The sequence below is a fragment of the Diabrotica undecimpunctata genome, chromosome 3, assembly GCF_040954645.1.
Source record: "Diabrotica undecimpunctata isolate CICGRU chromosome 3, icDiaUnde3, whole genome shotgun sequence".
NCBI lineage: Eukaryota > Metazoa > Arthropoda > Insecta > Coleoptera > Chrysomelidae > Diabrotica > Diabrotica undecimpunctata.
The window spans coordinates 162,915,837-162,927,298 of NC_092805.1; the positions used below are offsets into that span (position 1 = coordinate 162,915,837).

Consider the following 11,462-nt stretch of genomic DNA (forward strand, 5'->3'; position numbering starts at 1 on the left):
TTAAAAACTGACCCAAATGTTGGATGACTGGGAGTTCGACGATTAGGAAATCTCCTGCGATATTCTCTACTAGCAGCCCTACCATTCCCATTACAGAATCCATAAACAAATATTATGTCTGCATATTCTGTGGTCGAAAACTGATGTTAGCCTTTTGAACGAAAGTAACAAAAGCTCTACCAAAACTAACACAATGTACTTAACGTAGATATGACAGAAGAAATATGTATTCTTGTACACATAAATAACAATTGATAATGACAATAATGACAATGGGTATAAAATATCAAGAAACGTCAAACGGTCAACGCCAACCTTCATTTTAAACTTTTTTAGATTTATTTTTATTTAGTACAGTTGATGCAATGTATTATTATTTGACATAAAATTTTAATCATTTCCAATCAACAAAAACTAACACATACAAGAGGTTTGACTTTTTAATCAATTTAATTTATTATTTATCGAAAATAATGCCCCAATACGATCTACGAGTAAAAATTTAAAATTGAAAAACAATTGATTCTATCGTAGAGATAATACAAAGTAACAGTAAAGATGTTAAGTTTCTACGTATTAGATTATGTTGTAGGAACTCATTTTAATTAAAATGTTTGAAATTTATAACATTAAACCTTATAATTTGATACTTCATTATGGTTGTTCTATTTTTGGTAAGATTTGATCGTTCACTAAAAATTTAATAAAAGTGCGACAACATTGTCGCATATGTCGTTTTCATTGGCTATTTATGTAGTTTGAAAATCACTTATTGCATTTTAAAAAAAATTTATACAGGGTGTAATATTTAATACGAATCCCTAAATTTATTTTTCCAAAGCCAGTCCTGGAATTTTTTAGTTTAGCTAATACCAGTCGAATGCTTGATAGTAGTGTACTGTATCATGTAAAAATTAAAAAAATCAAATGAGCCGTATAAACACTACAGTAAAATAAAATAAATGGTCAATTACACAAATCACCCTGTTAATTAATAAAGAAGAGGAGTTGACATTTTTTAGTGGCCACATGATATGCTCCCTGAGGGACTCTACATATGGTAGAAGTATGTAAAGTTCCTCATGACTCACCCTGTATATATTATATTAATAGAGCAACCTTCCGTACTAAGTTTTTTTAACTTTGACCTTACCCATTGAATTATTAATAGATATTTCTCACACATACTTTCCGTGGCCATCAACACAAAATCCCTTACGATGCTGCCATAAGTTTATCAGAAATATATAAATAACTAGCATGAATTATAGCAATATATTAATTGAAACCATTTAAAAAGGAAGACTTATTTTATTAGTTAAATTTTTTTAAATCAGCCACTGTTAATAACCACAATATGCAGTCATTTCTTCTGTAGTACATTGTCTATAGCAGCATTCGTTGTCAATTCCTAAAACATAAACAATTCTTTTTTAGTTTTCTACTTAAAACTAAAAATACAATATGTTTGTTGTTATACTACAGGGTGTTTCAAAAAAGGTAACCCCGTCTCTAGGGTAGGTAAAAAACTGAAAACTAATTGGGGTTTGCTTTGTAAAAAATGTTTGTAACGCCATCCGTTTTCAAGATACAGGGCGTTGAAGAAAAAAAGTTACGCATTTTTTACGATTTTGCCGAAACTACTGGCAACATTGTAATGAAATTTTATGCGAATATGTTTTGGAAGCTGATACATCCCATGAATTTATTTTTATATCTGATTCTCATAGAGGGCACTAGTTACACGGATCGTACTACGGATCGAAGTATTAGTCAATATAACGTTTTTAAGAGTATAATTATTAATTTCAAGTAAACTTAAACATCATTCAATTTTACACGAAAAAGGTACTCTTGGCAAAACTCGATGCTGTGTACCGTTTTCGAAATATTTTGATTTGAAAATTATGAAGTAATAATTGATGCTGGTAGTAATGATAAAGTTCTAATAGGTATACCTCTATTTTCTCCAAGTGTGCCATGGAAATCTGACATTTATTGATTGTTATGACGATAAATCAACAATAATTAGAGTTTTGAAACCTTGTTATTTGTAAAATCAAATCAAGATATGTTGTACTCAAATGTTGAATACACTGACATGTTACTAACCTAAGAAAGAGCGCCCACCAAACCAAAATTAAACCGAATACAATTCCAAGCTTTGAGAACAACACATGGGATGATGAAATCTACTCCCACTAATGTCATTTTAGCAGAAAGTGCAACTATCGATCTACACCATAGATTTAAATGGATTGCCACGAAATACATAGCAAAGATTAGCACAACTCCAAATCACTCATTATTAAATATGCTTCTAGACTTAAAAAAATATCATGGTTATCAACAAGGATATTGGAAGGGAAAAAATCCAACATATTTGATTGACGCTCTAACAGAAGTTAAAAAGTTTTTACCATCAATGAACACAAGTGACATACCAGCCTGCTACTCAAATGAATATGATATCTACACTTATAATGTACCAATTATAAAAACATTATTAAAAAAAATAGTTCCCATAACCTTTGGGAATATTACAATTTTGTAAATTCGTATTACTATAATTACATACAAATATTTACAGATGCTTCAAAAAAACAAAAAAATCAAAACCTTGAGGAAGCCAAAACGGGCATAGGAATACACATACCTAGTATAAATTATTCCTTTTCTGAAAAAATTCCTTCACTTATTAATATCTGTACAGCAGAAATAATAGCTATTCAAAAGGGTCTAATGATTTGTGAGGAAAAAAGTTTTGATAAAGCTATAATATTTACGGACTCAAAGAGCGCTATAGACAACATTAATAACAATATGATAACTGCAACAAAAGATTACAGAGTCTTGCAAGTTAAAAAGAAACTATACTATTTAAATAAATATGGGAAAGATATTAGATTATGTTGGATTCCTGGACATAATGATATCAAGGGAAATGAAATAGCTAACAAACTGGTAAAGATTGGGGCTGAATTAAATATTCCTGCTAAAATTCGATTAAGTAACTTGGATATCATGCCATTATTAAAAAATAAAATATGTTCTATGCATCAAAATAATTGGTTAAATTCTTTTCAATATAAAGGCAAGTGGTATAACAACATACAAAATTTTTTTCCTAATAAACCATGGTTTGACACAATCCCATACATAGATAGGCGGCATATTACTACCATTATTAGAATGAGGAGTGGTCATTGCCTGACAGGAGTACATTTATATAAAATCAACATTCGCGATAACCCATACTGTGAATGTGGGCAAATGGATACACTAGAACACATATTTTGGGAATGCCCAATAAACAAAATAAAAGATTATGATGTCTATTAGGAGCTGATCAAAATTAATATTAAAACCTCAATTAACATACCAATGCTTCTATGCGAGATTAACTCTAAAATTATCAAAATTCTTATCAGATTTCTACAGATCAACCATATAAAATTATAACCTTAATAATAACCTATCCAATATTAACATTTAAACCAACTATAAGAAAATAGAAAACATAAATAAAATGTAGATATGTAGAAAAAATGTCTATATGTCAATGATAATTGATAATAGGGCATGAGATATTCTCAGACTCACGACAGTGGCCCAAAAATTAACAAAACAAATGTACTGGCTAATTATTCACAAGAATATATGCCAAAAAGAAGAAGAAGAAGAAGAAGAAGCCCACCAAACTGGCGTGGCAAGTGGCAAGTAGCAAGTAGCACGCGTCTAGCATGTTACTTAAAATGTAACCAATGAAAACGAATGATTCATTCTAATCTAATTCAACAAAAATTTTTTACTAAGCAAACCCCAATTATTTTTCAGTTTTTTACCTACCCAGAGACGGGGTTACCTTTTTTGAAACACCCTGTATAGTTATCAAAGGCAAGTGGTGATTTGTGAGATTGAAAAAAAATTGTACAAAACTACTAGCGAAGATTAATACTATTACAGGAATTAATATTAAATTCAAATCTTCCGGGTTTAACCGCGTCGATTTTATCATTGGCGCAATAATCATTGACGCAATTTAACCGCGTTAACAAAGTTAATTTACACAATCTATTCTATATGTTAATCGTTTTTTTTATATTATAACAATACCTTATCTTATAATAACTTACTCAATGATCTCTTAAACATCATCCTTTGACGACCTTTGCATAAAAAGGAAATCATTTCTGCCAATCGTCTACCACAGGATGTTTGGTCTAAGACTGATCCATTTACATAATAAAATGAAAACACCAAAGCACAAAGCAGAAATATATATGTAAGCTGCATTTCTGAAACGACAAAAAAGTGGTTTAGCTTATTTATCCCAATAATACAATACAATATTTTTTACAATATAATTTAAATTTATCTTAAATTATTACAGCACAGTCTGATTGGCACAGAGACAGATAGGCTAGGAATATTCCATAAAGGACCATTCGGCTGCATAGCTCAGCACTCCAACGAACTACAAGTACTCAAGCTAACATAACAGAGTACATGACAGACGGATTAAAATTGTAGCGTTTTAAATTTTTCTTTTAACTACGAAATATTGATATGTTAAAAATTTCTAAAGACGCCCGCCCCTGTTTTGTCTGTTTGCAACGACGTTAAAATAATCGATAAAAGGCCTATTTTGTTTATCTCGTAGTAAAGAGGTATTAGCACTTTTTTTATTTACATTACATTAAAATTCCCCATTTCGTACATGTTATTTCTAACTATAATATTTCAACATTTTTTTGTCGTCGAACAACGATTTGTTTACATTCAGGCCCCAAATATCCCGGTTGAGAAGAGGTTCTTAGAAAAAATATTGCAAGTATTGTGCTTTTCCTCTCTGAGACGCATTACCTCCGGAAGAGATTCAAGGTTAATTTTCACAATTTGAAGTCGTAAGGAATTTATGTGAGAAGCGTGGAGGGAGGTATTTTGTGTCTAGTTTTGAAAGACCGGCCGGCGAGGGGACAGTTGCGTTAAGGGAGTTGGTGAAGCGAGAGATGTCAGAGTAGAAACATGTTTCGGTAATTAGGAATCGCGAGTCGATTCAATTTTTTTGTGTTATGTCCTAAGACCGGTTAAGGTGATAGTACTCTTTGCAATATGACAGTTTAAAAAAGAGTAATCACCATAAGATTTGTGCAATACACCGGCACTGATGAAATTTGGAAAATTATTATATAGGATGTCCCCGTCGTCAGCTTGCTTCCTTCACCGAACCTAATTCTACATATTTTGATTGTTAGTTCCTGAGCATAGAAATGGTTGTTTTGTCCCTGTTGGAGAATATGTCCAGATAGATGTTCCATAGTTGTTAACAAGTTTTTTTTGAAAGTTAAGTGCTAAACAGTGAAATCAAGGTAACATTTAACATATTAATTTTAAAGTAAAGACAGACATTTTTTTGCTAAAAGTAATAATTGCTTTCATTTAAATTTAAGAATTGGCAATAATTAGAATTATTTTGTAAACTAAGTGTGGTTGCTGTCAATCTTTTGTTTATTTTGTCATCAAAATTAAATGTGACATCTGACAGCTAACTCTAATTTGTTTTTGTTGTGACAATTTTTAATTTGCTTGTATAGAAAGATGTTTTATAGAAAAAGTTAAATCTTATATATTTTCATGAACAAGGATATCCTTCAATTTTAATTTAGCCATATTAATAAGATAACCATCGACTATATAAAGGAGAAGAGACTATCCTGGTACGGCCACGTCAGAAGAGCGGACAGAGGACGCTGGATAAACAAAATCACAGAATGGAGCCCGATTGGAAGAAGAAAGAGAGGAAGACCCCGAAGGTCATTCAGAGATGAAATCGACGAGGCTATGGAGAAAAGAACCCTGCGAGATGGAGACTGGAATGACAGGGAAAATTGGAGAAAACGGTTGAGTGAAGGAAGACAGTGAAAACTGTGGAAATCCTTAGTAGTAGTAGTAATAAGATAACCTAGGAACCATTTCGAAGAATTTTGTAGCAATCTCCTTTGTTGACAGGCAACACAAGTAAGTTTTTTTTGTAATTTTGTATTTTGCAACTTTTAATAATTTTTGTGCAATCTGTATGTTTGATAACTGTTTGTATGAGACAAAAATAAATGTTTTGATTTTTGATTTTTTTCTCTGATCCATTTTTTATTTATTTTAGAAAAATCTCCTAACCTGTTTGTGTTTCTTTATTTTAGGAAGGAAGAAACTTTCTTTCTTCCAGCAGGAAGTTTTCTTCGAAGCGGCGTCCCCATTTAAATAGCTAGAGGTATTTCTTCTTGTCTTTGTTTCGTTTTTGTTCCAGGAGATTTACGTAAGTAACCCCTTTATTCCATTTTTTGAGCTGCCTAAATCCGAACCCTTGTCGTTCACTTATTCACGACCCCAGCTCTCCAACTAACCCCCGAGTGGCCGTTCGTATAGTAGCGTTTATTTTGCTTGCCCTATCTTGACCCCCATTAGTTTCTTTCCCCAATTTTATAAGTACCCCTATTTTCTTACCCTATGGTAAGCAAAATATTATCGTTACAAACTAGATACTACTACAAAAATGCCGAGATTGGAGAAAAGAGTTCTTTATCGACTAAGAAAAAAGTAAATCATGAGAACTCATAAAAATCCTAACGCACCAATGGTATCGATAATAACACTGTGACTCTTACTAAAAACCTGCATTGAGTTTAAATGCCGTCGATCTAAATGCCCGACTGCCTGACAACAGGTAATCATCTACTGTCTATATGTCAATAAAATGAGTTCGTCAAGGCTGTGTACTTTGTCCACTATTATTTAATATATATTTCGAAATATTTTTGAAAATGATTTCAAAAATATTGAATCAGGAATAAAAATCAACAGAAAGTACGTAAACAACTTAAGATACGTAGATGACACCATCGGTATTTAAGAGAGTGCTAAGGGATTGCAACGACTTCTAAATGTAGTAACCAGAGGAGATATCATCATCATCATTGGCTCCACAACCCATTGTGGGTCTTGGTCTGCTCAAGGATAAGTCTTTATTCTCTCCTATCCTTCGCCTTGGGAAGGATGGAAAGAAAAACGCATGCCGAACGACTGGAATTGTGGTCTGATAACACCAATCCCTAAAAAAGGCGACAAGACGAAATGCACTAACTACAGGGGAATCACGTTATTAAATACAATGTACAAAATATTAACTAATTTGATCAGACAAAGAATAGAAAAAGAAACCAGAACAAAAATAGGTGAATACCAACATGGATTCAGGGAAGGTAAGTCAACAATAGATGCAATACACATTGTAACGCAAATCGTCGAAAAAAGTTACGAGCACGGAATAGATCTACATATACTGTTTATTGACTACAAGCAAGCTTTTGACAGTGTAATAAGGGAGGAGCTAATTAAGGATATGAATCAATTAGACATCCAAGAAAAACTAATAAGTCTCACGAAAATGACGATGAAGGAATCCAAGGCACGAATCTTAACAAGGGAAGGCCCGTCAGATGAAGTACACATGGAGATAGGTGTCAGACAGGGAGACTCCCTGTCAACAACATTATTTAATATTGCCATAGAGGGGGCAGTAAGAGCAGCCAAAATTATGGGAACGATTATCGAATCTTCAGCCCAACTGAAAGCGTATGCAGACGATATTACACTGGTTACTAGAGATTTAAAAACCATGCAGAACATAATATTAATACTAGATAAAGAAGCAAAGAAGAGAGGGCTAGTAATAAACCAAAGCAAAACGAAATACCTCAAGTGTTCAAGAGAGAATACGAACATAGAGAAAGAAATTAAGCTTGGTGCATATACATTTGAAAGAGTACACCGTTTCAAATACCTGGGAGTCATGGTGAATGACAGAAATGATAGAACGGATAAAATAAATGAACGCATCCTACTGGGTAATAAAACCTACTGGAATTACCAAAAATTCCTGAAAGAAAAGTACATTAGTAAGAAAACCAAATTAAAAATTTACAAGACTGCAATCAGGCCAGTGATCACCTATGGTGCAGAGACGATGTGCCTAACACAAAAAGATGAAATGAGGTTGGAAATCCTAGAGAGAAAGATAATTCGACGAATAATGGGACCGGTGGGAATAAGTGTAGGCGAATTTAGAAGATTAACCAATGAAGAAATTAAAGAAGTCATCGAGGGTGAAGACATAATCAAGTTCGTGAAGACGCAAAGGCTCAGGTGGCTGGGACACACAGAAAGAGCTAACCCAGACTCTACCCTAAAGGGAATAACTGGATGGAGACCAACAACAAAGAGACCAAAGGGGAGACCCAAAACAAGATGGAGAGATCAAGTCTTAGGAGACATAAAGATGCTGAGAATCTACAATTGGAAAGAGCGCTGTAAGGACCGGAAAGAATGGAGGAAAATTGTAGACAGGGCCAAGTCACACACGCTGCTATAATAATAAAAAAAACAACAGCGGACTGATTCTCCGCAATAAATAAATCAGAGAGCCCACAAGGGCGGCAAACACTCCGCCAGGAGTGAATAAGCCATGATGATGATGATGATCCTTCGCCTTAGCTTTCCAGTTTCGTACTCCCAAGTCTTCCTCCACCTGATCCTTAAATCGTGCTCTGGGTCTGCCTCTCCTTCTGACTACATCTATTCTTTGGTTATAAATATGTTTTGGCGACTCCATATCATTCATTCTCTCTATGCGACCTAACCACCGCAGCCGGTTTATTTTGATGGACCTAATAATATCAGGTCTGTCATACAGGCGGTAAAGTTAGAAATTATAGCGTCTATGCCATAATCCGCCCTCCTGTACTCCTCCATAGATATGCCAGAGGATTTTACGTTCAAAGCATCTTAAACGTTCTTCATCGCTCTTTGTCATCGTCCATGTTTCCGACGCGTAGGTGAGGATGGGCTTGATAAGAGTTCTGTATATCACAACCAGAGGAGATATACAGGGCTAAAAATAAACACAAATAAAATAAAAGTAATGGCTGTTACACGTACACCAAATTCCGACATTAATATCCGTATCTACAACAATCGATTCCATCGAATTATGGGCAGTGCTTGAATCTCTAGAAAATGCACGTATAGATTCAAGATACACTAACACAATTAAAAACATATATGAAAATGCCACCATGCAGATAAAGCTGGACGAAAGCACAAAAACTAATCCCATAAGACTACAACGGGGAGTAAGACAAGAAGACACCATCTCTCCCAAACTATTTACCCTTGCTCTAGAAGACATTTTTAAGAAACTAGAATGGAACAATAAGGGTATCAACGTCGACGGATCATACTAAAACCACTTGCGATTCGCAGATGACATAGTTTTAATAGCCGATAATATCCAAGAACTAAATGACATGTTACAACAATTAAATGCAGTTTCAGGAGCGGTAGGTTTAAAAATGAACTACAGCAAAACAAAAATACTGAGCCGAGACCAGACAAATATAACAATACAAAATCATACCATAGAAAATGTTGAACATTATGTATATCTAGGTCATGTTATCAAACTAGGAAAACCAAATCAAGATGCTGAAATTAAAAGAAGAACACAACTGGCATGGGGCGCTTTCAGCAAATTAGCATATATCTTGAAAAACACCTCCATTCCTGTAAACTTAAAGAAAAAGGTGTATAACACATGCATACTACCAGTTTGTACTTACGGCTTGGAGACAGTAGCCCTTACCAAAAAATCTGCTAAAAAATTAGAAACAACGCAAAGAGCAATGAAACGAATCATGCTTGGAATATCACTAAATGACAAGATTAGAAACACCGAGATAAGACGTAGAACGAAGATTAGGGATATTGTGGAAGAAATTGCAAAAATGAAATGGCGCTGGGCAGGTCACGTAGCCCGATATAATGACAACAGGTGGACACGGAGAATTCTAGAATGGAGACCAAGGACGACAACAAGAAGCACGGGAAGACCTCAAAAAAGATGGGTAGATGACATAAGAACAGTGGCAGGCAAACAGTGGATTAGATTGGCGCAAGATAGAGAAAGATGAAAGCAATTGGGAGAGACCTACATTCAGGAGTGGATGGAAAATGGTTGACAAAGAGAGATCTACAACAATCAGATAAAACCCTTACCGAGTTTCTGGTAACTTGGTTGCTGGATAATAGTCGATATTAATCACTTGGTCGAAAAACGAGCTCCTAGAGTTATAAGTATGAGGCGAATAGAAGTCTTTGAGATATGAGTTTTTCGAAGGATGCTAAAGATCTCTTGAAAAGAGCACGTGACTAACAATAAGGTGCTAAGAAGAACGGAAACTGAGAGAGAACTTCCATACATTGTAAATAAAAAGAAAAAAGAGTTATTTAGAATATTTAGAATATATTTATAAACTATTAAAATACAACTTTCTATTACTCATGATGGAATGGAAAGTTGAAGGAAAAAAAGTCCAGGTAGACAAAAAAAAATGTAACAAAATTCTTATTATTCATTTGTTTATTTTTAAGAGCAGCTCAAAACGGAGAGAAGTTTGTTGTAATTACAACCAATCTGTAATGGAGAAGGAACCTTAAGAAGAAGATACAGGTTATAAATTTTCGTCAAGCATTAACTTTAATGTATTACAATTTCTAGCTGATAAAGATCGTCGTTTGATTATTACTTACATTGGAGCAAGTAAAGGATTTGTTGTTTAATAATAATTAGAATTTGTTTGAAAATCAAGAAGAATATCATGGTTAAATAATATAATCTTTGGTTCCTTTAATCTTACAATAGATAGAGCTCCTGAATTAATAAGCAAAGAATTAAAAGTAGACGAAGGGTTTTTATATATATTTAAATATAAATTTAGAGGACATTCGACATTCGACAACTATTTTAGTATATTTTACATAAAACAGTAAAATATTTTTTTAGTCACAGTAACAACTGCTTTTATAAATGTCAAAAATTTTAAAAACTTACTGCGTTGTTAAGTAGTTTTGTACCAAATAGTTCACAACTTAGTAACAACCATTAAAAGCGGACAGTGCATAATTTATAGTAACGTTTGGAGTTTTGCACTACTGACCTTATTTTTTTCTATCAAAGATAAAAGTAATTTGAACTCTGTATTAATATTATGAAAATTATAAACAACAATAATTCTAAGGAAAAACATGCCGATTAAATGGGTTTTGTTAACCGATAAATAGAAATTGTGTTCATAATGTTTAAAGTAAATTTTAAATATCCTCAAATCACGCCAAGAGAGAGTTCATATCCGCTTTTCTATACCATTTTAAAATTAATAAACTTTAACTTAGGATTCCTGAAGGTGTCCAATTAATATACAACATTCAACAAAAAACAAAGAGCACAGTCTTCGTCAGACGAGATACCGACATAGTTTCCACATCTTTAACATATCGAGATGACATTGAGATCCTCACAGTGGAACTAAAGTCTTGCACGATCACGTTCACCTACAAACCGCCAAACG

General features: G+C 33.5%; 1 long non-coding RNA gene across 1 annotated transcript; it reads right to left on the reverse strand.

The window, feature by feature from the left end:
- Window positions 1–1,261: 1,261 nt before the first annotated feature.
- On the reverse strand, window positions 1,262–11,096 carry LOC140436278 (uncharacterized). Its single transcript, XR_011950273.1, has 3 exons — window positions 10,946–11,096; window positions 4,137–4,298; window positions 1,262–1,411 (listed from the first exon to the last, which is right to left on the reverse strand). It is a non-coding gene; the product is annotated as an uncharacterized lncRNA (long non-coding RNA).
- Between the last annotated feature and the right edge of the window lie 366 nt (window positions 11,097–11,462).